The sequence below is a fragment of the Schistocerca piceifrons genome, chromosome 8 (genome assembly GCF_021461385.2).
Source record: "Schistocerca piceifrons isolate TAMUIC-IGC-003096 chromosome 8, iqSchPice1.1, whole genome shotgun sequence".
NCBI lineage: Eukaryota > Metazoa > Arthropoda > Insecta > Orthoptera > Acrididae > Schistocerca > Schistocerca piceifrons.
In genome coordinates this window covers 159617886-159637312 of record NC_060145.1, presented here as the reverse complement: position 1 = coordinate 159637312, position 19427 = coordinate 159617886, and the positions used below count along the sequence as shown (strand labels likewise).

Here is a 19427-nt window from a genome sequence, read left to right as displayed (position 1 = left end):
ACAAAAAGTACCGTGACCGTAGCTGGAGAGTTTTATATTTTGTCCAGGTGGTTCTTCAAAGAAGCTCCTCAATATCTGAAAAACGCCATATTTCCGAAAAGCCTTGGGTTGCTGACAAACAAATCCGTATTAATCACGGTTTTAGATCATCTGAAGGTCGGATGACTGAATTCGGTAGTTAAAAAGTTTTGTTTGTCAGCAGCGGTTTTTTGATTTAGTGACCGGTTACGACGTGTTTATTTATTCATAGCTTAAATTTCATCATTATCGTTGTTTTTTTTATTTTAGAGACTTAAAACGTTTGGCTAAATGCTCTTTGAAGGTCGTCGTCGCCGACTAAATATATCATAGTCATAGAGCCACAAGGAAACTTACTGTAAGTCGTGGTCGACATTGCTGCAAGTTAACTGACTTTCTCAGTGAAGTATAGGTCGGAGCAAATGAAGAGGCACAGTTGGGTCTGCGTAGGGCGACTTTAGGACCGTGCGCTGCTTGTCACGGTATTCCCCGGCCGCCAATTAACGTTCCTCCGGCTAAACACGTTAGCGTCGGCTACGTCACGGCGTCAACCTCAGAGTCGTCGCCGGCGGCAGCTAATTAACCGACTCGGTTAAGCTGCCGGTGATGTCTTGAGCTTGCAGCGACATCCGCGCATCTGTATTTTCATCTAACACTCCGCAAACGACGTGACTGCTGTAGTGGATGCCTCTAGAATGTAGAGTCTGGATCCTCCCTGACGTAGCGCTTGCCGTTATGATTGCTATCTACACGCAGTGACTGGTGTTGCTTGAGGTATCAAACAGCACCCAAAAGCGTCATATTTATCAGCTATGCCAATCAAATCTGCAAGCTGCCAGATTGCTGTGATTGTGATGGCGTCTAACAGGTTCGTGGCCATCACTCTATGACACCCTGAAGAGGGCTCTTTTGAAAACAGCAGACTTCGCTGCTCAGTACGCTATGAGGGGCGTTCACAAGCGTGTTGCAGTGTGACGCTTCTGTATGAGGTTGTGGACAGTGGCATGCGTGCCACCAATACTATACGCAGCTGACGTCGATGGACCGTCGAAGCACATGTATTTCAGAAGGATTTTTCAGGACGGCGCTTATGCACTGTTAATTCACCTGTTGCTGCTCTTTTAGCAGCATCATTCAGAGATAGACTTACGATTTTTACACCGAGCTCGTCATATGTGCAACGCGTGTCTACTTGCGGTTGCCCAAATTTTAAAGTAAAGTGTCCACGGAAAATTTTCAAATAATATTGATAGTCAACAGTGCTGGAAACTTAAAATTTCGAGCAAGCCCATATCTTCTGTACATATAAGGGTTCTCTTCCGTTTGGCCTCATAAAAACAAAGAAAATGCTAGAACATATGAGGGTTTCTCTATATCATTATCGACCTATATATTTAAAGTGCAAGATTATAGCTCACTCTATTTTGTCAAAACATGGATATGTGCAGTTGCTCAATATTCCTGTTCAAGTACTCGGTAACACCGATGAGATACGTAGAAGTTCCGGGAAAAATCAATAACAATACACCACCACTATTATTGGATGTGTTTCTTTCTATAATTTTAAATCGGCGTCTAACTTTTAACTTACAGAGAATAAATTGTCTGCAAGGCGCACAGACATCAAACATTCGCAATTGGAGTAAATCAGCATAAAAACTGAGTTCGGTGGTACCACAGTACCAGTCAATGTATGTCCTTTGCACTGAGATGTACAAGAGAAAGGAAGTAAGTAAGTGTATTTGGAGAAGTAAACTTCCTCACAGTCAACGAAGATCTGCAGAAGGTCGCTACCATGTAAATCGGCCTCTGTTAACTTCATGTTTTGCCAAGCAGTAGCAGGTCACGTGTTGAACTCATAAAGTATGTCTCCATTGTACTCAAGTATGGAGAAGATACTATTCGACCGGATATGCCATTAAAACAAAACAAAAAAAAATCGATATTTCATTGTCAGAAGCGGAACTACAGAGTGAAACAAATTGCGGGTCTGACTAAAATATCGCTGTGCATTATGACAACAACCGGGTGGTATTATCATGTTACACCACTATACTATGAAATTACTTTAGTGCAAACGTACCAGCGATTTAGAATGACACAACAGTCAAGCACGGATCCAGGGATCTTTTTTTGTTTGGGAGGGGGTCATAGTTTGTTACTCCCCCAATTTAACTCATCGTCAACCCCACTTTCAAAGTGCCACATATGGCATGCATTACAATAATAATAATAAAATGTTTTAATATAATAACAATGTTTACAGAAGTGGTTAGAACATGGCTTTACCACAACTTCTAAGGAATTATAACTCAGAGGAATACGGCGTTTGAAAAGTATTCATCCAAAAATTTGAGAATTGACTTACACGTGTTCCTGCAACTGTTTTAAGAAATGTAACAGCAAGGAACTCTTACATCTTCGACACCAACAAAAAATTTACAAGACATAAAATTGTAGCGTGCGCTCAACATTACCGTATTTCACTTATGACTACGATCGGGGACACGGATCTGTAGACTGTGGCTGTATATGCTTGTAAATGACGGGAGTGTTGTTTCAGTCGGTCGTTCTGTTATCTTTTTATTGTCTTTCCCTTTCTTTCTCGGCTACCTCAACTGCCTGTGTTTAGCCAGTCCTGCCTACCTCTTGATACACGAATCGTACTGGGTTCGTTGTCGGCAACAGGTGCAGTAACTATGTGAATTGGAGCCTTTACTTGGCTGCTAAGTTCCCTACAGGCGGGCGGAACGCAAGGCTAACCATGTGGGTAAGAAACTGGAAAGTATATTGTGTTAAACAGAAATCGTAATTTCCTGGAAATTCTTGCCATGTTCAAAGGTCTTAGGTTACACGTTACTTTATTCTCCGAAATTGAGTGTGGAGGGAGCTGTGAGCCAAAATTTCGCACTGTCTGACAGACATTAACACGCGACTGAAGCAGAGTTTTGTATGGTCCTATTTCTCAAACGGCTCTGGGCACTAAATGAATCAACACGGGGAGGTGGGTGCGATACACACGGTGCACATCAGATTAATACTCCACAGCGCATTGCCCGCGGCTGTGCGGCACTCAGGAGTGATGGTTATTGGCGTCGTTTGGCGAGTGGCTCCCGGAAACGACGACACGGTTCAGCGAAAGCGAGCGGGCTGGCAGCGCCCCAGCCGTGCGCCGTGCCCAACCGACAGCGAAAGTCAATTGCGCTTCATTAGCCAGGGGCGAACGCCCCTGTCTGGGGCTCCAGAAGAGGTTGATGCTTAACGACAGCTCCGTGACGCGAGAAACATAAAGGCTTCCCGCTTCAGGACACTCAGTCAAAAGGCTTTATCACGCTTTATGACTACATAAAACAGATAGTGGAAAAAGGAGATAACAGACTCACATTCATCGGAAGAATCTTAAGGAAATGTAACTCATCCACGAAACAAGTGGTTTATAAGGCGCTTGTTCACCCGATTCTTGAGTATTGTTCATCTATCTGGGATCCCTCTCAGGTAGCACTGATAGAGGAGATAGAGAAGATCCAACGAAGAGCGGCGCGTTTCGTCACGGGATCATTTAGCTGGCCAGAGAGCGTTACGGAGATGCTAAGCAAACTCCAATGGCAGACGTTACAAGAGAGGCGTTGTGCATCACGGAGAGATTTATTATTGAAATTTCGGGACAGCACTTTTCAGGAGGAGTCGGACCAACGTATTACTCCCCCCCCCCCCCCCCCACATAAATGGTTCAAATGGCTCTGAGCACTATGGGACTCAACTGCTGAGGTCATTAGTCCCCTAGAACTTAGAACTAGTTAAACCTAACTAACCTAAGGACATCACACACATCCATGCCCGAGGCAGGATTCGAACCTGCGACCGTAGCGGTCTCGCGGTGCCAGACTGCAGCGCCAGAACCGCGCGGCCACTTCGGCCGCCCCCCCCCCCCCCCCCCCCACATACACCACGCGTACACGCGTATTGACCACGAGGAGAAAATTTGAGAAATTAGGGCCAATACAGAGGCTTACCGACAATCATTCTTCCCACGCACTATTCGCGAATGCAACAGGGCTGGAGGGATCAGATAGAGGTACCGGAAGTACCCACCGCCACACACCATTAGGTGGCTTGCGGAGTATGATGTAGATGTGGATGTAGATGAGATCACTTTGGGCCACAATGCAATTCGAAAATGACGTTCAGAGTGACAGTGCGCAGGGCGGCAATTGCTATAGTTTCAAATGATTTAGCACAATGAGGAATTATTCAGTTGATCTTGAAAACAAACGTCCTCTCTGGTGCTCAATAGAAACCAACATTTTTGGTGTGTTACAATAATTATCACATTTTTTTACAACGTATACACAAGTATGTGATCATATATTTCATTACTTCTTTAAGATGGCGGGGTAGAGAAACAGGGATGATATAACTGAATCACGGACCCATGTCTGGGATAGGACTGCGCTTGGTTATCTCCGTTTTTTGATGCAGTGACACTAACCTCACATCACAGACGCCAGCTGAGCGCCTGGTGTGGGTAGATCTGAACTCCTTAGGGTTGCTGGAAACAAATGTGTAGCTTACAAAACTGTTGCGTGACACTGGTAAAACTGCCTAGAGCATAGCGACTATTAGGTATTGAATGACTTTGAGAAGTTCCTTCCGCCTCCTCCAAGTAGCATCTTTGGCGTAGCGCGAAATCCTATTGGCGACTGCGGCCAGTGTCCAGTGTCCACACTTCCTCACTCGGTAGCGTTTGCTAGCCGACCTGGATTAATCTTCTACACTACCATACTTTTAAATCGATCTTAATATGCGGTGGCGGAGTCGTTTTGACCACTAACTGGGTTAGAATTGCCACTATCACTAAACCATTAATCAAGTCCCTATAGCAGTCCAACAACTCCCAGACCCAGCCACTAGGTTGGAAAACTTGCACCGTAAATACTCACTACACCGCCTGCAGCTTGTAATCTAGTCCGAAAAGAAAACATGAGAACATTCCAAAAGAAATATGGAGAAAGAGACACAACAACAATATACTTCAAGTACCCACGCGAACGAGTGATACGTATTGTCCTCAGTTAGCTCCACTTTTTGCTATGCAGCTTCTTAGCGCCGACTGCGCATGCGCTTACAAAACTGCAACACTTGACTAGAAAACCAGAAGAATAATCAGGATTCCATGCCCGCTCGAGGAAACGGAATAGCAAACTCTTTCAAATATGTCCTTGCTAGTATAACGACTTTTATTGATCAATGAGGCTACCTGACTTCCAACTTGATATACGAGGGTTATTCCAAAAGTAAGGTCCGATTGATTGCCAAATTGAAACCACAGTGAACATCAGAAATGTTTTACTTGTAACAATTAGCTACACCTTTCAGCTACTTCTCTACGTAGTCGCCGTTCTGACTTAGACTTTTGTCATAGCGTTGTACCAACTTTTCAATAGCCTCATCATAGAAGGCAGCCGCCAGTGCTTTCCGCCAATTCTCCACGCTGGCCTACACCTCGTTGTCTGTGTCAAAATGTTGTCTTCAAAGACAGCGGTTCATGTGACCAGAGATGAAACTCAGGGGGAGACAATTGCGGACTGTATTGTGGGTAATCTAACATTTCCATTTGAAAACGATGCAGGAGCATCTTCATTGCCCCTGCAGAATGCGGCTGAGAATTGTCGTGAAGACGAAACAGCACGACAGTTATGTAATGTTGGCTGCATAGCTTCAGGCGAAATTTCTCACCAGGCCCTCGTACTTGGCGGCAGACACTATTTTCTAGACATCTGTACGCACTCACTGCGAGCTCAGAAATGAGAAGAGCGACGTGATGCTAACTGGGGTTATACTAGAGACACTACCCAACACATCTGTGCAAAGCTTTATCGGATTTTCATAGTCGTTTCCATTTCGCGACCGATCGGACCTTACTTTTGGAATAACCCTCGTACAAACGATTTTAAAACATGAATTCCGTCCCAAACAGACCGCAAAATCTGTCGGCCGGCTCCCGATTTCGTGAGCCCCTAAAGTCCTTTATGAAACTGTTTTAACAACTACGCCTATAAGCCAGTCAACCACAGTACTCAGACATTTTCACTAGCCATTTCCTGGGATTTTCATTGGTCATTTCCTGGTTCCGCTAATGGTTTTCCTCAGCAAAGTGCTGCTTTCTGCCGAGGCTTCTCAAAAGTGTATTTCCAACAGGAGCCGGCAGAAATTCGTCGTCACGGGAAAATCGCTTTCCCTTCTGCCAGCAATTAGAAGCATTACAGGCCATCATCCCCAGGCAGAAAACGCCTCCTTCTGCACTGTACAAAAACCGGCTCTGGCGTTTTCTTAATGGCGAATAACTGTACCATTTTATAATCACGAGAAACACTCCCGTATCGCAACATCTCATTCTTCATTCTTCACTGTTGACACTACATCTAATGACAGGTAACACCCTCCCACTGGATTGCTCCACATCAGGAGTTTTCCGTCATCTACTATTCAGTGGCGTCGCTGTTTAGTTTTCGTAAGCCTCGCTTAGCACTGATTAAAGGAATGTTTGGCTGATGAGGGCTGCTCTACCGTCGTACCCCATTATATGTAATTCCCTAGGCACAGCAGTTGTTCTAGCTCAACTGGTGGCAGCGCCTTGGAACTCACAAATGACTCCTTCCGCTAATTTCGTGTGATTCTTTACAACCGCCCCAGCAATACTAGACGGTCGCTGTCCGTCAGCACATGAGATCTGCGTGGTCTGTTGTGGTTGTTCCTCTGCGTTTCCACTTCGCAGTCATTTCGCCAACACTCGACTTGGGCCCCATTAGAAATGTTGAAATTGCCGTGATGGAATTGTTCTCAGGTAACATCGAACGAATGTTCGGAGTCATCGAGCGCTCCTGACCTACCCATTATGCTGTACCTGCTTCCCTACTGACAACACAACATTCCCCGCTTCCTTCTATACTCGCAGGCACGCCTCTCGTAATATCTACAAGGACATTGACTAATAAACGCAACAAAATTTTGTCCCAACCAATTTAGGTTGAAAAAACGCGGAATTTGTTGTTGGACATCGAGAATATTCCCGCTTCTGCCCCTATAGTACCATGAAGTTACGACAGGTGGCCTTCAAAATGGCGTCTATAACGAGGTGTGTTCCAAGCAGAGGGCTGTCATGGAGTTTCTTTTGGCGGGAAATCAGGGCATCGCAGATATTGATAGGCGCTTGCAGAATGTCTACGGAGACATGGCAGTGAACAAAAGCAAGGTGAGTCGTTGGGCGAGGCACCTGATGTCATCGTAACAATGTCGAGCAAATCTGTCCCATCTCCCGCGTGCCGGCCGGCAGCACACTGGTGTGACTCCTGCAAGGACACACCCTTTCGAGGTGCTCGACGGATCACAATCAAACACTTCGCTGCACATCTGGACGTCTCTCTTGGTAGTGCTCACAAAGCTTCAGTGGCCTGTTCTTCGTCATCCATCCCACACCTTACGACTACCATCTGGTTGGCCCAGTGAAAAACGTGCTTCGCGGGAAGAAGTACGGGGACGATGGGGGCGTTACTGATGCAGCAAGCAGTTGGCTCCGACGTCGACCAGTAGAGTTGCACCACGCGGCCATGCAGGACCTCCCAGTAAGTTGGCGTAAGGTCATCGCATTGAACGGAGATTATGTCGAGAAATAGGCTCGTATAGCCAAAAGAGTGGGGAATAACATGGTGTACTGGAATCCTCAATAAAACCAATCTGCTTTCAGAAAACAGATATTGTGTTACTTGTTGAACGCCTCTCTCAGTTGTCAATTTTGCATTGCATCGGATACTTTTGAGTAGATAGTGTACGTTACCAACGCTATCGAGCTGCTGTCTGGCCTGCAGATAGTTCGATTTTGTCGCGCTTCTCGTAATGTAACAAATTTTATCAGACAAGTTTTACTCGTTGTCTTAAGGCGACGTTGCGGGCATCCCTTCTTCGACTCGCGTCGAGTACCGCTTGTTACATGATCGACGGAGCATGCTGCCTTGTCCTATAATGATCTTCGCCTTCTGTTAACCCTCAGCCCACAAGGTGGATTGGAAGGACGTTGCTGGCAAGAGTGGCCTACCGGTTCTAGGCGCTATAGTCTGGAACCGCGCAACCGCTACGGTCGCAGGTTCGAATCCTGCCTCGGTCATGGATGTGTGTGATGTCCTTAGGTTAGTTAGGTTTAAGTAGTTCTAAGTTCTAGGGGACTGATGACCTCAGCAGTTGAGTCCCATAGTGCTCAGAGCCATTTGAACCATTTTGGAAGGACGTTGACAACAAGATCGCGTAGTGGAATCCCACCCGGGTAGCACGTACCACGGACCAGGCGACCCCTCCAATACAGTGAACGTGGCGGACTAGGACACATTAGCTGGGGTAAGACCTGAGGTACATCTCGCAAGCGCACCACGACAAATACAGCGGGCGTGTGATTTTCCACCCACCTTAACAGAGGAGACCACTTCGCTGATATCGTCAGCGCCACCAGTCTGGCGGAAGCCGGTTGCACGCTCGGTGGGACAGGCCGTCGAACCTGGGGACGGTCCGCGCAGCCGGCGGTATGCGGGGTGGGAGCAGAGTGGGCCGGAGAGCCAGGTGCCGCCATTAATCCCGGCCGCGTGTGTAAATCCAGCGCCGGATACTGTTACGCAATTTGTGCGGCTCGCCGGCCGACGACGGCGCCGCTGCACGGCTCTCCGTCAAAACAAATCGGCCGCGACGCGCCGCAGAGGTCGCCCGCCGCAGCAATAGCCACCACTCACTAAGCTACCGTGCGTGCGAAGCGGTTACGGGACGGCGGCGCCAAGAAATGCACCTCACGAAGCGTGAGCTGCTTGGGATTCTAATTGTCACCTCTGTGTCCTCTAGACACCGGAACGTTCAGAATTTCGGGGTGGTACCGACGTCAGCAGCAATTGGGTCCTGAAACGATGCGATGGCGAAAGTTGAAAATTTATGCCGGACCGGGACTCGAACCCAGGATTCACCATTAACGCGAGCAAATGAGGTAAATGCACAGGCAAGCTGCTTCGTAGTGTGCGATAAATTGAGAATCTGGGTCGGGCGTGAAGTGTTCTCGGATAGCCGAAGCGGTTAACGTTCCGTTCGCGTAAAGCAGGAAATCCGGGTTCGAGTAACGGTCCGACACAAATTTTCAACTTCCGCCATTGAATAATTTTAATGCCCAATTGCGGCTGATGTCGATATCTCCCTCAAACGTTGATACTTATGGGCCGCTGTAAAAGAAATTAAAAAAGAAACACGTTTAGTTTGTTCTACTGGAGATGTCCGACAGAACAGACATCACATATATACATTACAGCCAGAACGTTCCCTTCGCCTCTTCCTCTGAGTTAATAAAGGCTACCTGCAATAGCACACGAAACGTTTCTCTCTGTTTGCTTCTGTCCACAGTCCTACAATATTTTAGACAGATTTCCGTCTGGATACTGAATTTACTGGCCGCGATAACGAATTCAGCTTATTATACCATTTCTGAGGTATAGATGAGGTACGTCACGGCATCATTCCTTTTAAGAGAACACTGTCCTCGTACCAGTCTACATTTATACAGGGTGGTCCACTGATCGTGACAGGGCCAAATATCCCACGAAATAAGCGTCAGACGAAAAATCTACAAAGAACGAAACCTGTCTAGCTTGAAGGGGGAAACCAGATGGCGCTATGGTTGGCCCGCTAGATGGCGCTGCCATAGGTCAAACGGATATCAACAGCGTTTTTTGAAATAGGAACCCCCATTTTTTATTACATATTCGTGTAGTACGTAAAGAAATATGAATGTTTTAGTTAGATCACTTTTTTCGTTTTGTGATAGATGGCGCAGTAATAGTCACAAACATATGACTCACAATTTCAGACGAACAGTTGGTAGCAGGTAGCTTTTTTAAATTAAAATACAGAACGTAGGTACGTTTGAACATTTTATTTCGGTTGCTTCAGTGTGATACATGTACCTTTGTGAACTCATCATTTCTGAGAACGCATGCTGTTACAGCGTGATTACCTGTAAATACCACATTAATGCAATAAATGCTCAAAACCATGTCCGTCAACCTCAATGCATTTGGCAATACGTGTAACGACATTCCTCTCAACAGCGTGTAGTTCGCCTTCCGTAATGATCGCACATGCATTGACAATGCGCTGACGCATGTTGTCAGGCGTTGTCGGTGGATCACGATAGCAAATATCCTTCAACTTCCCCCACAGAAAGAAATCCGGGGACGTCAGATCCGGTGAACGTGCGGGCCAGGGGACGGTGCTTCGACGACCAATCCACCTGTCATGAAATATGCTCTTCAATACCGCTTCAACCGCATGCGAGCTATGTGCCGGACATCCATCACGTTGGAAGTACATTGCCATTCTGCCATGCAGTGAAACGCAGTAACATCGGTAGAACATTACGTAGGAAATCAGCATACATTGCACCATTTAGATTGCCATCGATAAAATGGGGGGAAATTATGCTTCCTCCCATAATGCTGCAGCATACATTAACCCGCCAAGGTCGCTGATGTTCCACTTGTCGCAGCCATCGTGGATTTTCCGTTGCCCAATAATACATATTATGCTGGTTTACGTTAATGCTGTTGGTGAATGACGCTTCGTCGCTAAATAGAACGCATGCAAAAAATCTGTCATCGTCTCGTAATTTTTCTTGCGCCCAGTGGCAGAACAGTACACGACGTTCAAATTCGTCGCCATGCAATTCCTGGTGCATAGAAATATGGTACGGACGCAGTCGATGTTGATGTAGCATTCTCAACACCGACGTTTGTCTGCTACTGATGTGCGGCTTAGCCGCGACAGCAGCTAAAACACCTGCTTGGGCATCATCATTTGTTGCGGGTAGTGGCTGACGTTTCATATGTGGCTGAATACTTCCTGTTTCCTTAAATAACGTAACTATCCGGATGATGTCGTCCAGGATACCGAACAGCATACATAGCACAAGCCCGTTCGGCATTTTGATCACAATAGCCATACATCAACACGATATGGACCTTTACCGCAAATGGTAAACGGTCCGTTTTAATACGGGAAATGTATCACGAAGCAAATACCGTCCGCACTGGTGGAATGTCACGTGATACCACGCACTTATACTCGCCAGGAATCGAGCCCGGAACGCAATCTGGAATAAGCGACGCAGATCACTAGATCACGGGCGGCCGATACTTGAAATGGTATCACTGAAGTGACTCTCAAGCGGAACAAAAGAGGAGGACTAGGGCAGCTCAACTTCGAGCGAAAGGTAAAGTGCTGGCTATAAACCTCAGGAGACCGTGGCGGAGGTAAATACGGTGGCGGTACTTAATTCTGGACGAATGCCACGACGCGCGCACGGGTTTTGACGCTTCGCAGAACTGAGAGGGCGGCGCTCAAAGCGTCCGGCAGCCCATTGCAACCACCTGCGCAAACAGTGGCGTGTCGCGGTCCCAGCCCGCCGACTGTCCTGTCCTGTCCTGTGCTGTGCTGCCTGGCATGAACAGCACACAGCGGGCGGGACGTCTCTGTACCGAGAGAGAGGCAGAGAGATTTACGGCCGCCGTGTCACCGGCCGCCATCGACGCGCCCATTTACCATCATATGAATGCGACTCAAAGAACTTTCTGCTGGCGGAGGCGTACTGTTCAAAAACGGTTCAAATGGCTCTGAGCGCTATGGGACGTAACATCTGCGGTCATCAGTCCCGTGGAACTTAGAACTACTTAAACCTAACTAACCTAAGGACATCACACACATCCATGCCCGAGGCAGGATTTGAATCTGTGACCGTAGCGGTCGCGCGGTTCCAGACTGAAGCGCCTAGATTCGCCCGGCCACATTAGGCGTAGTGTGCTGGGCGAGCAAACGAACCAACTCCAGGGGGCGCAGTGGTTAAAACACAGCGCTCGGGTTCGATAAATTCAAAGCACCATCCAAACATTCTGATCCAACTTCTCCGTAGTTTCCTGAAATCATTTCAGGTTGGGACTGTTCCCCTAACAGATCACAGCATACTATCAATTGAATTAATTTCACTGAAGCGAAATCTTTTGTTTCTATCCTTTATTGTGTATCCACAAAGAATCGACATGTTATTTTCTTTTGGAAGGGTTATTGTTAGAGGGTAGCCCCCTCCCCTCCGTCCTCGTATCGCGACGAATTTTCTGTACCCTTTCTGTCAGCGTGTAGAGTACAACAGATGCACAAGTCTGGTACCATTTAGTAAGTGTTTGCGTAAAGCGGAATTCTGGCATCCGCCATGTAGAATGTGGGAAACCGCCTAGAAACCACTTCCAGTCTTGGCGGCACATCTACAATTACCTACTGGTCTGTTGAATGGGTAACAAAAGCAGACCTCACAGATTAACTATCAGTTAACAACAGTTTATTGATAATTTGATTACAGTGATTTGCAGTGTTATAGTATCTCCCTTATATTTACAATACCGCCGCTTAGCAAGCCCCTGAAGTGGACCAGTACCCGTCTCCATTACGAGGGAGTGGGTGAGGACTCCACTATTTGTTCAATGAGTGCCTATTTTGCAATAAATACAATTTCGATTCTCAAGTACAACTTTTAAACTAATATTTACTAACTACTGGTGCTCCCTAATCTAGGTATCCACCATCAGAGCACCATTAACAACTTAGTGACATCCTGGTGGAAGACTATGATGCAAGCCATCGTCATGAACCTTTCACCTCCTCCCAAACCCTTGATTGCCGGACGCTGTGACCGAGCGGTTGTAGGCGCTTCAGTCCGGAACCGCGCTGCTGCTCTGGTCGCAGGTTCGAATCCTGCCACGGGCACGGAAGTGTGTGATGTCCTTAGGTTAAAGTATTTCTAAGTCTAGTGGACTGGTGACCTTAGATGTTAAGTCCCCTAGTGCTTAGAGCCATTTGAACCATTTGAAACCCTTGATTACGCAAACTGGGGAAGTCACCAAGCTTTCACATCCCTAACATCGTTCGCTTTCCTTGTCACACTGGGTTTTGTAGCGATCCCACGCGCGGCCGGCAACGCCATTGCCCCGCCTGATCACGGTAGACGGATTCACAACCTGCTTAACTTTATGTTTTACAGTTGCTGCCGGTATGAGCCTAACTGCACACAATTCCTTTTTCGCCTAATTTTCGCCACGCTCTCTTGTTCTTTTTGGTTCTAAAGCTGGGCGTGAGACGAAATAACGTGCACTGAAGTACTGAAACCCTTGTATTCGTACCCATCTGGGCGGCACACCGGACATCATCGTTAATCCGCAGGGCGGTTTGGAGATAATGGAGATGAAGTCAATGAAGATGCAGTGACATAAAATGATAACGGTGCAGAAACGCTAGGAAATTCTGACCTCCAGTACAGTGAAAATGTGATGACAGATGAAAATTTGTGACAGACTGTGACTCGATCACTGATTCCTTTCTTTTCGCTGTAAGAAGCCTTAAGCTTTAAGTTATGGGAGCAGCCTACGTACCTGGCTCAAACTGTCATTGTATTACTTCTGAAGGAACATAGATGGTTTTCCATTCTGGAACTGGACCACTAGAAAATATGAGGTAAGATCCTATGGGACCAAACTGCTGAGGTCATCGGTCTCTAGGCTTAACACTACTTAATCTAACGTGGAGTTAGAACTTTTTTTCACATTTTGAGGTTTTTATCTCATTATAAAATTTGCAATTTTCCGAATTCCGTGGGAAACATTTTTTTTTATTATTTACATATAATCTACGCCGGTTGACAATGTTAAAATTTTTACGTGCATTTCTTCAAGATCTAATAAAATTGGTAATTTTTTTCATAAAAAAGGCTGTGGATAGCTGTTTTATATAGGTCATGTCTAGAACAGGATGGGCACCAGGCTCAGAAAGTTGAAACAAAAGAAACTTTCTGACGGTAAAACCGTAAGAGGCAGGCTGGCAGACAAAATTATTGATGAACTACAGAAGTATTATGGGAAGGCCATTAGAACCAATACCGAGGATTTGTTGAAAATGAAGCAGGCAGTGTGTGCTACCTTCTTCCACAAACTGTCAACTGATGTAAAACCAGTACACCACTTTGCCCTCCTGGGCCTGATTCATGGTGCAATTACCGCAATGCCCAGTACTGAAGCAGTCCATACAGTCATAAACGTTCCTTCCCAGCAGCAGTCATGGATATCATAAAACCTATTTACAGAGACCTGGCAAATCCTGAATTATTGAAGAAGTGTCTGCATGGTCAGACTCAAAATCCCAATGAGTGGTTCAATAATCTTATATGGACTCGCTTAGCAAAAATTGTTTTTATTGGAATGAAGACACTAAAGTGGGGGGCCAGCGATGCTGTTATTGCTTTTATTGATGGCCACATTTGTAGGGTGAAAGAGCGACAGCATTTGGGAATTAATTCTGGAGCAAACTGCATCAGAGAACTTGAACGGATGGACAAGGTTCGCATTGATCAAGCAGAGTATGCAGCACAGTTGGCCACTAAGGAGTCCAGAAAGAAGAAAAGAAGAAAAAACTTGGAAAAATACTAAGAGGATGATGTACAGTATGGTGCAGGGTGCTTCTGAGTGACTAAAAATGAAAAAAAATATGCCCATATTAAGTGAGTTAGAGTCTTCTGAAACTTTAGAAGCCGTTCCTTTGCATTTTTTGTGGTGTCACCGCCAGACACCACACTTGCTAGGTGGTAGCCTTTTAAATCGGCCGCGGTCCGCTAGTATACGACGGACCCGCGTGTCGCCACCATCAGTGAATCCAGACCGAGCGCCGCCACACGGCAGGTCTATAGAGACGTACTAGCACTCGCCCCAGTTGTACAGCCGACGTTGCTAGCCGTGGTTCACTAAGAATTACGCTCTCATTTGCCGAGACGATAGTTAGCATAGCCTTCAGCTAAGTCAATTGCTACAACCTAGCAAGGCGCCATTTATCCTTTGCTATGTATCTAATGAAGCATGTACATCAACAAGACCAATGTTCACCAATTGTGGATTAAAGTTAAGTATTCCAGCAGCTACGTACTTTTCTTTATAACATTCATTACGTATCCTGTTTCAGACCTCACGCCAGCCTGCGTGAGTTTAAGCGCGTGCTTTTCGGTTACCCGTCACTGTGGACTGGCTGTCTTGTCAGTCCACAACATTTTTCCCTAAATTTCAGAAACCATTTCCAGTAGAGTATTCAAATTTTCAGGGAGTAATAACATACGTATCCTGAGTCTACTGAAATAAAAGACGTACATAATGTTATGTATAAATAAAATTATTTAGGATAAATGCACACCAAATTTTATTTGTTTATTTAAAGAATGGTACTTCCGAAAGCAGTGGCTGAAATGCAATTATTTTAGTTCGGTAGACTCAGAACATACAGTTTGACGTCCTGTAAAAATTTCATGTCAATGGCTATAGTGGTTCTTGAAATACAGTGAAGCCAAGTCACTAAATTTAAAATTGTCGGGATAGGGCGTTCTAACTCCCCTTAAACTAACTGACGCTAAGGACAACACACACATCCATGTCCGAGGGAGGACTCGAACCTCCGACGGGGGGAGCCTTGCGGACCGTGTAAAGGCGCCTCTAGATCGCGCGGCTGGACCACTAGAGGAACGAACATAATGGAGCACAGTGGCTCACTCTACCACAAGAAATAAGTAACATACAAGGGCACTTCAGAAAGTAAGTTTATGTATTATTATGGCGTTCAAGTAACTTCTGCCGAATGCTACACTACACTTCAGGTACATGGCACTATTTTTCAACATAGTCATCAAGTCTCTGTAATATTTCTACGAATCTCTCAGTGCTTCGGCCACAGAAACCCGCTGCTGGTCATCGAGCATCCGAGAACAGCTGTGTGAACTTCCTTGTCGTCGAAAAATCTGCTACTGATGCGAATCAGTCGGTCGAAAGCCTGGCCACTTCACCTGTAGTCGATACGATGGCCTTCCTTCCCCATCAGCATCAACCACTTCCGTGAGGCCTTGGTCAAATGGATGGCTCTATTTCAATACGGCTGGACTCGACAGTGCATTTGCTCTATTTAAAACCATAATTGTATGCCGACTGTGCGTGCAGTTTAAATGTTTTGCCTCCAAGAATCGTGCAGTCCTCCGTACTTCAATTTTTGGGTAGGTTTCCAGTAGCCGTGACGTTCACTCATTCCCCTGGTATCATGGGTCACTATGTTTATGTACACGTGCCACTAAGGCAGGAGTGTAGTATAAGTGGTTGACGAGTATGGAACGCCGTTTTCTTTCGTGTCTACAAACATACGTACATCGCATAAAGTAGACACGGTGACTGTGTAAAATCACGAGGATATTCGTAAGCACTTGAAAATGGCACATCGCCGAAATTAGCCGTTGTTGTGAAACGAGTGACTGTGATCGTAATACAGCCAAGGTGGAAAATGAAATTTGTGAGTGTTGTATGCGATTGGAATGAACTTACTCTTTTCAGTCCTTGTCCTGTTCGAGCTTCAGTTTCAGCGCCATATTCACCAAGGTATGTTAAACTGTTATGTTTCTTTAACCCTTTCTTAAATAATTAACACATAATACCCCAATCTCGCAATGGTATTATATACGGTGCAGCGCGAATAATGAAAATCTGTGCCATTCAGCCTGATTAACTCCTTGAATACTTCTTAGCCAATAATTCCATTTGACTTTAGTTAACTGCAGTGTTAGGAAAGCTAAGTTGTGTTTATAAAAGAAAAGTTACAGGTTCTATGGGGTGTATGGCTTGCTGCCGTAAAGAACAGTAAAAAGGATACAACGTATATTACAGAATAAAACAGAGAGTGTAAGCCTGAGGCACAATTATGCGTAGTTCCTCGTGAATTTCCTAACTACTTTGTGTGTACCACGCACTAGTATTGGGCGAATGCAAATGCAACGGGAGAGGCAGCATTGCGTATTCAATCTGTCCAGTAATTCGCCGTCAAATTGGCTATGTCGCGCCACGAAACGCCTCAAATACTTTAAGAGCCTTTCCTGTGACGACATAAACGACGTTTCAGATCCGCCTCATATCTATGGAGTGAGCCGCGAAACGAAGGCAAAGAATGCGGCTTTTTTTCTCAATTCTTCAATCTTGAGATTTCAAGACGGGCCAGAATAAGTATATTTTAGAATACGTGTATAATATCTACGTTACAGTTTCAGTCATTATGACTCAGTCGGATAATGTAAAATTTTCTTGTACAGTATCGATTGCTGACGAGGTGGAATTGTACCTCCTGAGTATCATTGGACGCACATCGTAACAAGCAGCCGTGAACTGTGCTGCGTGGAAATATGCGATAATCGTGTGCGAGTTCAGAAACAGCAAAAGAAGAAAAATATTTATGAGTGTGAGAAAGAAAGAAAAGGCATGGGTTGCTACCAGCCGTCCCTGAATTTGCTAGAGATTATCTGGACAGCATGAAATAAAAACAGTGGGCATATTATTGGTTTTTGCGGCACAGACTCAAACGCGGCTTCCGAGTGATAAAAGTTGGAACAGGTGCAGCTGTGAGCTCTCCAAGTTCCCACCGAGAGTCGTTTAAAATCACCATTGTGTTATATTCGACGAGCACCAGGAAGGGAAACTGCTGCCAGAACTCATTACCTGTGTCGAAGAAGTGAAAAGAACTAAAGTGTACATGCACGTTATCCACACGGAAATATATATCGTATTAAGTTTATAAGTACTGTCGGCATCACGTATACCTAAGATTGCTCGAACTGCTTTCTTACGCTGTCAGCGGCGGCGATTTCATGGAATTTCTTTGGGTTTAACTCGTAAATTAGCATGTTCTAAATTCTAGAATCCGGCAAGGTAAGCAGAGAGGACTCGCATACCTGTGTGGTCTGCCGCGTGGCTGTCAATCAAAGTCAGACGTTCCAGACCCGAGACTATGCTTAAAACAGGGCTGGTGTGCCAATTTAAAGGCCTTAAGGAGTACCCAAAAATGGCTCTAAGCACTATGGGACTTAACATCTGAGGTCATCAGTCCCCTAGACTTAGAACTACTTAAACCTAACTAACCTGAGGGCATCACACACATCCATGCCCGAGGCAGGATTCGAACCTGCGACAGTAGCAGCAGCGCGGTTCTGGACTGAAGCGCCTAGAACCTCTCGGCCACAGCGGCCAGCTAAGGAGTACTCTACACCATTTATCAGTCTCTGTTTCATTATACTGAGTGCGTTATCCAGTCAGCTGTACATTTATTAGTAATAATACCCATTACATACGTCATTACACTTCTTCTTTATCAGTAGTACATCTTTAGCAGTAGTACATTTCAATTTTGTGTATGTTAAATGACAACACATCACCAACAGTGCCCAGCAAAAGAAAGAGCAAAAACATTTTGTTGTTCAACAATCATAATGAAAATCAGGAAGTTTGTTCTTCCTGAATGTGCCATTTCGTATTGGACCAAGAACATTATGTCGCTGCAAACAGATTTTAGGAAGTCACTGGAGCTCTCCAGTCTAATGAGAAAAGTCTCAAATATTTTCCAGTTCTACGAAGAAATGACTGGGAAGGTGTGCAAAATATTAGGTCCATATCGGTGACAACGAGTCATTGGTAGAATTTAGAAACACACATTGAGTTACCATATCGTGACCTCGTAAAGGCCAAAACCTTGTCTGTATGAATCTAGAAGGATAAACGATCATCTTGTGAAACTATTCCGTTCATGAGATACAAGAGAAAAGGTAAGAGCAGGGGCTAGGGTGATGCCGTGTTCCTTGACTTCCGATAGGCGCTTGTTGCAGTTCCGCACTCGAGAGTACGCCAACAAAATACCAGATTGGAGTGTGTCTGATCAGCCTTATTACAAGGTTTAGAACTTCCTAGCAGATAAAACTCAGCCGGCCGTTCACAGTGGGGAAAAACATCGTAGACTCGAAAGTAAATACGGAAATAATTTAAAGTAGTGTTGCAGATCACGTTACATATAAATGATCCGGCACATAAGGTCGCAAGGTCCAAGAGGCTGGTAACGGGCGATGCTCCCACATGCAGCCAACACTCAACAAATCTCTGCAAGACGCGCAGAGGGCTGGTGCTCGGAGTAGCTACCGGAAGTTGACAGTCGTTTTGCCCATAAATAGGCGGGAAGACTGAATATTACCCAACTGTTCACTAACAACTGAAAACCGTCATAAACGTTAACTATCTATGATTGCTTCTTGAGTGACATGAAGTGAAATGATTATACAAAACTAATTTTAGAAAAAAGGAGATTTCAAGCTGAGACTCACTTGCAGAATTCTAAGGAAATTTAATTCACAAACCGCCTCATTTTGAGTATCCCTCGTCAGTCCGGTTCCCTTGACAGATAGGATGATTAGAGGACATGAAGAACATCCAAAGACCACCGCAATTCGTCACAGG

The 19427-nt window shown here is 45.5% G+C and overlaps 1 protein-coding gene across 1 annotated transcript in view; it reads right to left on the bottom strand.

The window, feature by feature from the left end:
- The window catches only part of LOC124712154, a 1187639-nt gene that overhangs the window by 734953 nt on the left and 433259 nt on the right, over nt 1–19427 (bottom strand). The window lies entirely within an intron of this gene.